The following is a 12,648-nucleotide window of genomic DNA, read 5'->3' as shown; positions in this document are numbered from 1 at the left end:
AGAGTAATATTTCTAAACGTGGCATCTATTTTGCAATATCAGTTCATACACTCAGTCTACACAAATTCTTCTATAATGAGTATTGGCATCTTCAGTGAAGTTCATAATCCATTTCTACAAAAGAAAGGAGCTCTGTCAGTACAAGAAATAATAGCATGAAAAGACTTTATCCTGATACACCCATTTTAATAGCATAACTGATTAGAGAGCAAAAAAACCATTATGTATGCACCACTGACTATACACAAATAGAGACTTGACTACTTGGTCAGAGTTTTGTAGATAAATTGGGTGGCAGGCTGAATTCAATAGTGATCACATAGATACTGTTTTTATACTAACACAGTTTTAGAATGATTAGCTGGAATTAATGAAAACAATACTGTAGGAGCACTCAGTGATATAAGCAAAATGAGTCATTGTAGCACTCTATGTATCATGGACTTTAACATCATTGTTTACTGAATCTTATAAATTACATGGCACTTGTAAGTAGCAAATCCTATTTTAGGATTTACAGTCTGCATCTACTTTAGCAAATGAAAGGAGATAAAAATATTGTGTCAAACTCATTTCTAGGGCAACTCAGCTAAAATCAATGGACTTACACCAAGGATGAACATGGCCATGTTCATCCAGTCTTCCTTAATATACTAGCACACTGTAGTATGAAAATTGAATCAGAGAATGAAGAGTATTACCCAATACTGTATTTCAATTTTAGTATCAAGTCTGTGGCAGGGCAAGGAGTAAAGCTAATCATTCAGTTAAAACATTTTGCAAACCTAGCTGTACAGTCCTTTTTCATAAAGGAAACACTATACATATTTTGCTGTTCCATGGAAAATGCACTTCAAAGCAAAACTCTTTTTAGCAGTGAGAGATCAAGGGTAGGTCTAGACTACACTCTTTTATCGGAAAAAGCTACACAAATTGCTTTTCTGGAAGAGGTTTTTCCACCATTTGGCCCTATCTAGAGCGTGTTTGCTCTTCCACAAAAAAAGGTGGCAGAGCAAACATGTTCCCTGGACACGGCGAAGAAAAACCCGCCCGTCTAGACTTACCCCAAGAGTAATTTCTAAAGTATAGTAGAAATGTAAGATTGAAAAATAATCTACTACCTGAATTTCCAGTTAAAATCAGACCTATTATATTTGTCTGCACAGGGTATTTTTGTTAGACTTTCTGGAGTGTTGCCGAAGAAGTCATGAGTCTGCATTTTGCTCATGACGGATGGGATAGATTGTGTAAGGAATCATCCCACTATATTTATAGATTGAGTTCTCAAAAAAGTCAACATCTCCTTTTAGTTACACAGCTACTTACACAATATTGATGCCATCTTTAAGCTTAGGCAATAAGAGTCAAATGCAATAATCCTTAAGAGTTGTGGCTGAGTTTTAAAGCTTAATTCTATTTTTTCTTAATTCTAACTAGGAACTTCAGAATTTGCCTTGAGGAATTCTTGTGCTAGAACAGAAGAGTACTCTACCTGTACTTGACATATAGTCAGAATAGAGGGTGGGTTTTGGTTGTTGTTGTTTTGTTTGTCTGAAAAATGCTGATAAAATAGGAAACCAGACAAAGCTTATTTACTTTCCAGTTTGATTACCAACTAAAGCAACATCTCAGACTTACTAAACTATTCACAAGTTAGCAGCTCTTTCAAGAAAATCTGAACTGTTCCGAGAAAACCTACACTGAATTTATGGCCTTGGAATAGAAATAATGCAAATTGTGATGGTTTGCATAGAAACCATGCAAAACTTTGTATCTTCATCAAGGGTACTATTATTATTCATTTTGCATTATGTTAACACATAATGGTCCCAGCTGAAGTTCCAGTATACTAGTTGCTGTACATACCATCAACCCTGCCCACAGGAGTGTAATAATCTATCTGGGCAAGATGGAGAAAGGAAATATTATGCCTATTTTACAGAGGTCACATACACAGTCTGAAATTGAGCTGGGTATTGAACCCAGTTGTTGTGAGTCCTAGTCCAGAGCTATAACCATTGTTAATAAGAGTTAATAAAAGGGATCTTATTAAATTGAGTAACTTGGCAACAAAACGGTAGATGAAATTCAATGCTAATTAATGTATATTGGAAAACATACGCCGAATTCTCATGCAAAATTAGCGTTATCTCTTAAGAAAGAACTGGGAGCATCCTGGATAGTTTCCTGAAAACATCAGCTCAATGTCCACCAGCACTCTAAAAAGCCAACAATGTTAAGAACCATTAAGAATGGAATACATCAAAAACCAGAAAATATGTCACTCCATACATCCAGGGTACACTACACCTTGAATCCTGCATTCTGGTCACCTTATTTCAAAAAGATGAATTAGAATTGGAAAAGATGCAGAGCAGAGCAACAAACATTATTAAAAGTGTGGAACAGCCTCTCTGTGAGGTCAGATAAGACTGGGACAGTTCAACTGAGAAATGAGATGACTGGGGAGAGAGATGGAGATCCATCAGTTAAGAATGGCATGGAAAAGTGTATAGGGAAATGTTTATTTACCTCTTTGACTAACACAAGAACCTGGGAGTGCCCAATGAAATTAAAAGGCAGCAAGTACAAAAACAATAGGGAGCACTTCGTCTCACAATGCACACTCATCCTTTAGAACTCATTGTAGTGGGATGTGGTTAAAGCCAAGAAGTACATACATCTGTGGAAGACAAGTCCATCATTGACTATTAGCCACTAGATTAGAGACACAGCCCCTAAACCTCCAATTGTGTGTTCCTAAACCTCCAATTGCCAGAAGCTGGGATTTGAGGATAGGACATGGATCACTCAAAATTGCCATGTTCTGTCTATTCCCCGTGCAGCATCTTGCATTGGCCATTGTCAGAGACAGGATACTGGGCCAATTAGTCTGACATGGTATACTTGTATTGCAGTATTTTGTAGACGCCTCAAGTAAGATCAGTCTCATTGTGATGCACCCTGCATAAAAAACAGGAACAGACCCTTCTTGCCCCAATGAGGCTGGAATATAAACAGAGAAGACATATGAGAGGAAAGACAGGTAGAGAGAACAAAAGTGATTTGCCAAAGGTCAAACAGAAAGTCAGTGACAGAGCCAGGAAGGGAACACAGGCTCCGGGAGTTCAACTCCCAAGTCCGATGCACCAGCTCACGCTGCCTATCCTTTCCTCATATACATTTTGCTGAGAGTTTAGGGTGTGTTTGAGAGAGATTCAAGGCAGAGGGAATCACATATGTTTTGGTTTGGTTCTAGTTCATGTAACTTGTGAACCAAAACAACGCTTCTCATAGCTCCAGCCAGAACCAGCTTATTTAGCATGTTTCCTGAACGACTTTGTCCATCTTCTTTTTCTTGTATCAGTTCTAATTGCACCTTAATATGACCAGATTACACAGGCAAAGTTTGAGGAGTCTTTAGCTCCTGAAGATTGAATCCTTCTAGAGGAAGAAACATCCCAAATGGATTAAAGCTAACCAAGAGAAACACTAACAAATACAATGAGGATTCCTGTGGCACCTTAAAGACTAACACATTTATTTGGGCATAAGCTTTTGTGGGATGGGGCCCATTTTATCAGATGTGGCCCCAGCCCACAAAAGCTTATGCCCAAATAAATTTGTTAGTCTTTATGGGTCCATCTAGACAGCGGAGCTGTTTTGGGATACTGGAGGTATCCCAAAATAGCTATTCCACATCTTTTACATGCGCCTGTTATTTTGAAATAGATTTTGAAATAATGGGTGTGCTATTCTGGCATCCCTGTAACCCTCATTCCATGAGGGTTAAGGGATGTCTCAGAATAGTGAGTGTTTCAAAATACATTCAAAATAAGCTACTCAATTTACGTAGCACAAATTGCATAGTTTTTTTCCAAGATAAGAATATGTCTAAACTACATCATTTTTTCAAAAAAACCTGCCCTTTAAAAAAAAAACTTCACCTGCATCCACACTGCAATTGTGTTCTTTCAAAATTAAATTGAAAGAATGCAGGAGGGGTTTCGACATTGGTAAACCTCAAATTACAAGAAAGAACACCTTTTTTGAAAAAAGACGTGTGTGGATGCAGAACAGGGACATTTTTTGAAAGAAGAAGCAATCGAAAAATGCACAGGTGCCCTGATGGCCATTCTGTAAATAGCAATCAGGGCTTTCTTTTGAGAGAGTGTTCATGCAGTCAGGATGGTCTCTTTCAAAAAAGCAGATCTTTTTTTTATATGGTTTTGAGGTGTGGATGCTTTCTTTTGAAAGAAGCTGGCAATCTAGATGTATCATAAGGGTGCTGTGTAGACGTGCCCTGAAATGCCACAACCCTCCTTGTTGTTTTTTGCTGAAACAGACTCACATGGCTACTCCTATGAAATAAACAAATATGATGAGATACTAGGTCCTTTGATTGAAGGTACATACCCACTCACGATCAACGCAATCTGAACCTTAGGACTGCTTCTGGATTCCTTCATCAATGGACATGAAACTCCCCTGTAGCAGCAACTGGTGAATAATGCTTTTCTACCATCTCTAGTTAGCTAGGAGCTCCACCCCATCCTGGTGAACAGTGACCTGGTCTCACTTATTGATGCCTTTCTCACTTTCCAGCTGAAATATAGCAATGTGATAAACCTTAGGAAACTAACTAATATAAAGCACTGCAAAGCATCTCCTCAGAAGTATAGGCTGCTGTGATCTCATTAACCCTGTGCTCTGCACAGGCTTCCCATTGAATATCACATCAGGTTCAAAGTCTCAATCCTTACTTTTAAGGTGGCAATGGCTTAGGCCCATGATATCTAAAAGATTGCCTCAAGGATGAAGACTGTGTTGGACAACAATGTTCCTCTGGCACAATGGTACTTTCTACATTCAGGATAAACCTAATCTGTGTAGGAGCCAGAATTTTTCAAGTCTGTGGAATGAACTCCCACAAGAATTGAGGACCTCACAACCTTCTGCTCTCAGAGCAAGGCACAGTTCTTTGACCTAGCCTTTCACTAACATAAACATATAGCAATGTGTATGTAATAAAAATAAATTCCATAATAAACATTCTGCTGAACACACTCCTCCCTGTGGGACAGGATGAGAGAGCAAACATGTGATGGATGTTAGTCACGTCGCTGCTTGACCTTTTGGAAGAAGTTCAGACTAATATGGTGATGAACATGACATAAGAATCTTTATAGAATAGAAGGAAACTATCGCAAAATTACTCAAATTCTGAGAAGTGCTGAACACCCAGAATTTGCATTTTCTTCCAGTTCCAAAGAGAAGGGAGAATGAGAAGAGAGAGACCTCACAAGGCCATGTCACAGTAGTTGTTTTCTCATAGGACCCTTTTTGGCTGCCAGATAGTAACTCTGTAATAACACACTAGAATGTCTGAAGAGGAATCCCCCTACAACAGAAGTATATTTAAAAAGGAGTATCTCACTATGTTAAAGTCTGTGGGAAATTATGATGCTATAATGAGTTCTTCTAAACTAGAGGGGAATTATAGTTATTTTTAAATTTCTGGTTTATTCTCAGTAACTCCCCCATGTGACCTTTAGGAGACTCTCGGGAGCTGGAAGCCCCATTAGCAGTATTTATTCAGAGTTGTTTTTGTCAGGTCTACTGGTTTTGTAACTTTCCTCCTCCCACCCAGTTGTTCCTTTCCCTCCCCATTCCAGAACAGTTGCCATCTACATTTATGTTAATAACCATTCTGTAGAGATGGAAGGAATGAAAAGAAGATTAGCTGGAAAGAAGCCCTTTATCTACACAAGCTGCTAAGTGGTACCAGGTCTTATAGTTTTGAAATATTTTCTATTAATATTTTTATCATTTACTTTGTAGGGTGGGACATAAGGGAAAGTTTTAGGCAGGCATGCGGAAAACTTTTCCAATCTCATAACACACAATGCACTCAGTGTATGGTCATAATTCTGCAATGTACATACACAGACTATGAAGTTATCTATAAATATGCATACTGAAGACTAGACCATTTTCTGTCTCTCCACCAAATATAAATTGCATATCTACTCTCAGAGAAGTGACTATAAAATTGTGGTGTTTCATGTTAATGACTCAACAATTTCAATATCAAATATATTATAAATTTCAGATTTTCATTATCTAAAATATAGTTCCTCCCCGCCTCTCACTGCCAATCCTTTCACCTAAATCTGAGATCTTAGAATCAAGCTGGGTTCTTTCCTACTGTGCACAATCAGTAACAAATATGCACTCCATGACACTTGCATAGACCCACTTATGTTAACAAGGTTGCATACACATAAGATGTGTATTGGAACTTGGCAAACTATTCTGTTGATTATGCACAAAAGAAAATAGGATACAGATCACAATATTTTATTGGGGGGTTTTCTGCAGAGTTAGCAGTAGAAAAGAGCAGAAAACTCTTCAGCCTTTAAAGGAAAGGATAATTCTGAATGCATGCAGTAAAAGTTGTCATTTGTACAGTCACTTTTTTCTCCCCTTCCTTCCCAGTCTGGCAGAGCCAATGTGTTGGAACCAGCACTAGTTTGTCTGACTCCAGCCTGGGAGGCTCGGGGTTCCCTCCCTCCATAGCAGGGAGCTGGTGCTGGTGCTCCAGTTCCACAAGGTGAGGTTGTGGGGGGAAGGGGCACAGGGCTGGAGAACTAGCACTGGCTCCCTGATACTGGGGAGGAGAGATCTCCAAACTTTGGGGGCCAGCTCCAGGCAAGCCAGGGGCTAGAGCCAACCCCCGGTCCATAGGTTCCCCACACTTGGAGTATTATCAGAACCATTCCTGACCAGTATTTTGTCTAACCTTTGTCTTAAAGCCCCCCCAGTGACAGAAATTCCACAACCTCCCTAGGTAGTTTATTCCAATACTTAACTATCCTTACAGTTAGGTTAGACATGAAGAAAAGTTTCCTAATTCTCCTTTTCTGCAATTTAAGCCCAGTATTTCTTATCCTATCTTCAGTGATTAAGGAGGACAGCTTATCACCCTCCTCTTTATAACAACTTTTTATGTATTTGAAGACTATGTCCCCCTTCAGTCTTCTCTAGACTAAATAAACCTTATTTTTCATTCTTGCCTTATAGATCATGTTTTCTAGATGTTTAATCATTTTTGTTGCTCTCCTCTGGACTTTTTTCCAATTAGTCCACATCTTTTTGGAAATACGAAGACCAGAACATGACACTACACTCCAAGTGAGGCCTTCTTAATGCTGAGTAGAGTGGAAGAATTACTTCTTGGATCATGTTTAGAACACTCCTGCTAATAAATTCCAGAAAGATTTTTTTTTGCAACAATGTTACGTTGATTCATTTCTGACCCACTATAACACCAGATTCCCCTTCTTCAGTAATCATTTTCCACTTGTTCATCACAGTATGTGAACTGTCTATTTTACATGAACTAAACTTGGGAAAATAATATTGAATTTAGAAAAGAAAAATGTTATATATATTTTAATTCACTTTTAAGATTTTTTTAATTTTTCACATGAATCTAGCAATTAGTCATTTATTTTATGCTCAAAATGGCAAAATAACATTGACTTCAACTGAAATAGACTCCAAGGCCCTCTCTTGTAAATTATTAGCCAGACACATGCAGTTTTTACATCATCTCAATGATCTATGACAAAGTGAAAATGAAGATGTTGGTTCTTAGGCTAGGGAAACTGAAGAAGCCTGATGAACTTTCTCCTTTTACACACAGCAACTCTATTAAGGTTTGACGTTATTTAAATCAAATGTCTTTTGGTGACTTGTTTCTGTATCTCTTTTTAGTAAAATTCTGTGAAAACCATTTCCTGCAACTACACTCAAAATTGCCAATACAGCCTTGATTATTTTGCAGTTTTTATTTCAGAAGGTGGAGAAAGCTACTACGGGGAAGGCTGTTCTAGATTTGATTTTGACAAAGAAGGAGGAATAGGCTGAGAATCTGAGAATGGAAGGCAGCTTGGGTGAAAGCGATGGTGAAATGGTAAAGTTCATGAGTCTCTGGAATGGTACGAGGGAAAATAACACAATAAAGATAATGGATTTTAAGAAGGCAGACTGTAGCAAACTCAAGGAGTTTTAGATAAGATCCCCTGGGAAACAAGTCTAAGGGGGAAAACAGTTCAAGAGAACTGGCAATTTTTCAAAGAGATATTACTAAGGGTAAAAAAGCAAACTATTCCACTTCGTAGGAAAGATAGAAAGTATGATAAGAGACCACTCTGGATTACCCAGGAAAATTTCAATGATTTGAAAGTCAAAAGAGATTTCTACCGAAAGTGGAAACTCGGTCAAATTGCAAAAGATGAATATTAAAAATAATTCAAGTAGGTAGAGACAAAACTAGAAAGGCCAAAGCACAAAGGAAGATCAAATTTGCTAGACACATAAAGAGTAACAAGAAAATACATTAGAAGAAAGAGGTAGACCAAGAAAAGAGTAGGCCTGTTCCCCAATGAAGGAGAAAGAGGGATCAATAACAGGAAATATGGAAATGGCAAAAGTGCTAAATGACTTTTTTATTTCAGTTTTCACCAAAAAAGTTTAGTAGCAATTGGATATCTAATATAACAAATGCCAGTGAAAATGTGGTGGGATCAGAGGCTAAAATAGGGAAAGAACAAATTAAAATACTTAAACAAGTGAAATGTCTTCAAGTCACCGGGGCCTAATGAAGCGCACCCTAGAACTCAAGGGGATGACTCAGGCAATATATGAACCATAGTGCTTATCTTTGAAAAGTCATTAAGATGGGAGAGATTCCAGAGGACTGGAAGAATATGTCTACACTGCATGTTTATTTTGAAATAAGCTAGTCCAGAAGAAATACTCCGAAATAGCTTATTTCAAAATAGCATGTCTACACTACAGGGAAGCCTCAAAATTAGTCTGAGGCAGACTTCCCTAATGTGGACATGCAACCTCCAATTAGAGCCCCAGGAGACACTGGGGAGTAATTAGTTTGAATGGCCCTGGAGAGGAGCTATTTCAAAACAGAGCATCCATACTACTGCTATTCCAAAATAGCTATTTCAGAATAAGCATTATTCCTCATGTTTGCAGATTTCAAAATAAGCCATCTGTTATTTAAAAATTATTTTGAAATAACAGAATTGCTGTGTAGATGCTCGCATTGTTATTTTGAAATAACTTCAATTATTTCGAAATAATGATGCCGTGTAGATGCACCTGAAAAGGGAAAATATAGTGCCCATCTCTAAAGAGGAAAATAAGTACAATATTGGGAATTACAGCCCAGTCAGCTTCACTTGAAAAGATAATGAAGCAAATAATTAAGCAATCAGTTTTCAAACACCTAGAAGACAATAAGGTGATAAGTAAATGTATGGACTTGTCATGAAGAAATTATGTCAAACCAACCTCATAGCTTTGTCTGACAGGATAACAAATCTTGTGGTTGGGAGGAGTGGTAGATGTGGTATAGCTCAACTTTAGTCAGGCTTTTCCTAACGTTTTGCATGAGCTTCTCATAATACTGTCTAGATCAGGTTGGGCAAACATTTCCCCAAATCCCTCCATGACACTTGGGGCTGCTAAGAGTCCTGCAATGCAGAAGGGTGCCTGCTGTGGCCCCAGCGAGCCCCGTTCCCAGAAGCAGACGGCTGCTGCCAGCAAATGTGTCTCTGTGTGCCCCTTTGAGCATGGGGAGCAGTGGGCCTCCACACACTGTCCCCCAACCCCAGCACCATTCTCACAGGCAGTTTCTGGCAAATGGGAAATGCAGGGCCAGTGCTTGCAGGAATGGGCAGCACATAATGTGTATCAGAGGGCAGGGCAGACTTTTAAGTGCTGAACCTATGTTTAAACCTAGATTGAACCAACCTAGAAAAAATATAGGCAAAGCTAAAAGACCCTTACATAGTGTAGACTTCCAGTTGTTAAAAGTTGTGTAAAGTAAATAGTTATCTTGGAAATGGTTGTGCAGTGGTGCATAGCCTTTAACACAATGCTTGTCTAACACATTTTTACTTTGTTGGACTGTAAGATGAATCCCCTCCTTTAACCAGATCAAATAAATAAACTCAAGCTTATGAAATCTATGTTTGCATTTAAAACGGTTCTGCTGTTCATTGTAAGATAACTTTGGAGACATGCACTGTGTTATTATATCAGTTCCATTAAACATTGGAAGCTTGTGTTTTTACCAAAAAAATTCATGCAAACATTCTTCTTCTGTTAATCCAAACAGAGAGGTTGTGAACTGTACCTCACAACAGTACTTTTCAATAGTTCTCTTCACAAATCAGTAGCATCAATATGGTACGTCAACTACAATGTAATGTAATTAATTATCTTTGTAGAAAAAATCTTTTAAGGCAGAATACCTTCTGCATATAGCTCATAGACATTTTTAACCAAAAAAGGTAATATAGCATTACACTGTTTATAATAGCAACATGAAATACGATGTTTCAAGCTGTTAGAGAAAACATATTTCAACCTTTCCTTCTCATTTCCAAGTGTCTTTAACTTTTTTAAAAACTGGCTATGATTCTCTGACAGATTTATAGAAACTTCCATTTTTCACTTTTAAAACATTTTAACAAAGTTGCAGAGATGAACAAAATACCACCTGAGTTCTGACACTTATATAAGAGTTGCACATGCAGTCTGGAACGAATAAACATGTAAAAATCAATTCCAGAGACTGACAGAAAGCGGAACTAATTATAAAGACCAAAACCACAGAGATCATTTTTGAGACAAACATGTCTTCTCCTTGAAAACTTATTTCAATATTTATCACATGAGCAATGTTACTGCTGCAGTGTATCATGGATAACATTAATACCCTGGAAGTATTTATAATTAGTAATGTGTTGCAATGTGTTGATCATTAGCATTACTGTAATAATAATAAAAGGAGTGTAAAATGTTAAGCCCTGCTAGATGACTTTCAGTCCAGTATTTTAAGCCTCTACGGGCATGTCTACACTGGGGAGTTATTTCAAAATAACTCCTCTAATTTTGAAATAACAAGGCAAACATCCACAATACCAAGCCTGTTATTTTGAAATAACGATTCATTATTTCAAAATAATAACTCCTGCTTGTGAAGAGGAATATGTTTATTTCAAAATAGTTATTTTGGGAGTTTTATTTTGAAACACTTTTTTTTTTCAAAATAACCTGGTAGTGTAGACATAGCCTGTCTTACTAGTGTACCTACACTGGCTTTTGTAAAGTTACTCTTCATTTACAACAGTGTAGAGCAAAGAAAATCAGTCACCATATAACAATAATACATGAAGCTATTCTGTGGGGATAGGGCCAATTGCAGGGTGCTGAGTATTCTCAATTTCTTTACACTTTGCCTTGCACAAGGTTCTCAGCAGCCATTGAGATTAAGCCCTAGTACAATGCACTTGCATATTTACCCTGTACCATTAAGTTTCATTGTGATTACAGAGAAATGTCAGTGAATTTGCTGCTGGAGTAAGAGCAGCAGTTGGGTATGTCTGGGATGAAAGGAATGTCTTCCTCAACATAAAAAAAATCCAGCCAATGTCATTAAAGAAAAAACAAAACAGTTCTGAAGCAAAATTTAGTTTTATCAATTAATCATGTAACTGTGTTTTTGTACTCTGCCATAGCTGTTACAGGATGGCCTGTGAAATTTGTCGTGAAGATGAAACTCTCTAACTAGTGTTGACTTATGTCAGTTGCCTATTAGTCTTGAACAACAAGTTTATAAAGTTATCAGGGTATGTTCCATTAGGGCACTGAACTCCACCTTTATTTACCAGCAGCATTTTTATATTTCTCCATTAACTTCCTGTTTATATAAATAAAGGGGTCACATTTTCACTACAGGTTTCCTTTATTTCTAGTACTCTGTGGCATCTGAAACAGGAATATGTGAAGAGGGGATTGCAACCTTACCTTCCACTGCAGAATGTACTTCCCACTGTACCCAAGTAAGGAAGCCCATTCATTATATTACTGTGCATTAAACTCACTTAAATAATTTTTTGTATTTAATTTTATCTTCTTTTGTTTCTTTAGTTTATTTTAGAATCAATTTTATCTGAAGTTTGTCAGTTTGCTCCACAGTTCTGTAAAAATAACATGAGTTAATAAACATTGCAGTTCTTTTTTAAATTAAAATGTTAGAGGTAACAAGTTGTACAGCACTATTCTCTGCAGATTAAAGTTTGAGTTGACATTAGTGGAAATTCTTAGGGTATGTCTACGCTACCACCCTAATTCGAACTAGGGTGGTTAATGTAGGTAACCGGAGTTGCAAATGAAGCCCGGGATTTGAATTTCCCGGGCTTCATTTGCATATTACCGGGCGCCGCCATTTTTAAATGTCCGCTAGTTCGGACTCCATGCCCGCGGCTACACGCGGCTCGAACTAGGTAGTTCGGATTAGGCTTCCTATTCTGAACTACCATTACTCCTTGTGGAACGAGATGTACCGGTAGTTCAGAATAGGAAGCCTAGTCCGAACTACCTAGTTCGAGCCGCGTGTAGCCGCGGGCACGGAGTCCGAACTAGTGGACATTTAAAAATGGCGGCGCCCGGCAATATGCAAATGAAGCCTGGGAAATTCAAATCTCGGGCTTCATTTGCAACTCCGGTTGCCTACATTAACCATCCTAGTTCGAACTAGGGTGGTAGTGTAGACAT

General features: G+C 38.0%; 1 long non-coding RNA gene across 1 annotated transcript in view; it reads left to right on the top strand.

The window, feature by feature from the left end:
- The window catches only part of LOC112545864 (uncharacterized), a 42,965-nt gene extending 30,988 nt beyond the window's left edge, over positions 1-11,977 (top strand). The window contains exon 3 of the long non-coding RNA XR_016349565.1: positions 11,847-11,977. This is a non-coding gene — a long non-coding RNA (uncharacterized LOC112545864). The remainder of the gene's footprint in view (positions 1-11,846) is intronic.
- Positions 11,978-12,648: the final 671 nt, after the last annotated feature.

This window comes from Pelodiscus sinensis, chromosome 5 (genome assembly GCF_052426305.1).
Source record: "Pelodiscus sinensis isolate ZL-2025 chromosome 5, ASM5242630v1, whole genome shotgun sequence".
NCBI classification, from domain to species: Eukaryota; Metazoa; Chordata; order Testudines; family Trionychidae; genus Pelodiscus; species Pelodiscus sinensis.
The sequence above is the reverse complement of the archived record's forward strand: the minus strand, read 5'-3'. Positions and strand labels throughout refer to the sequence as shown.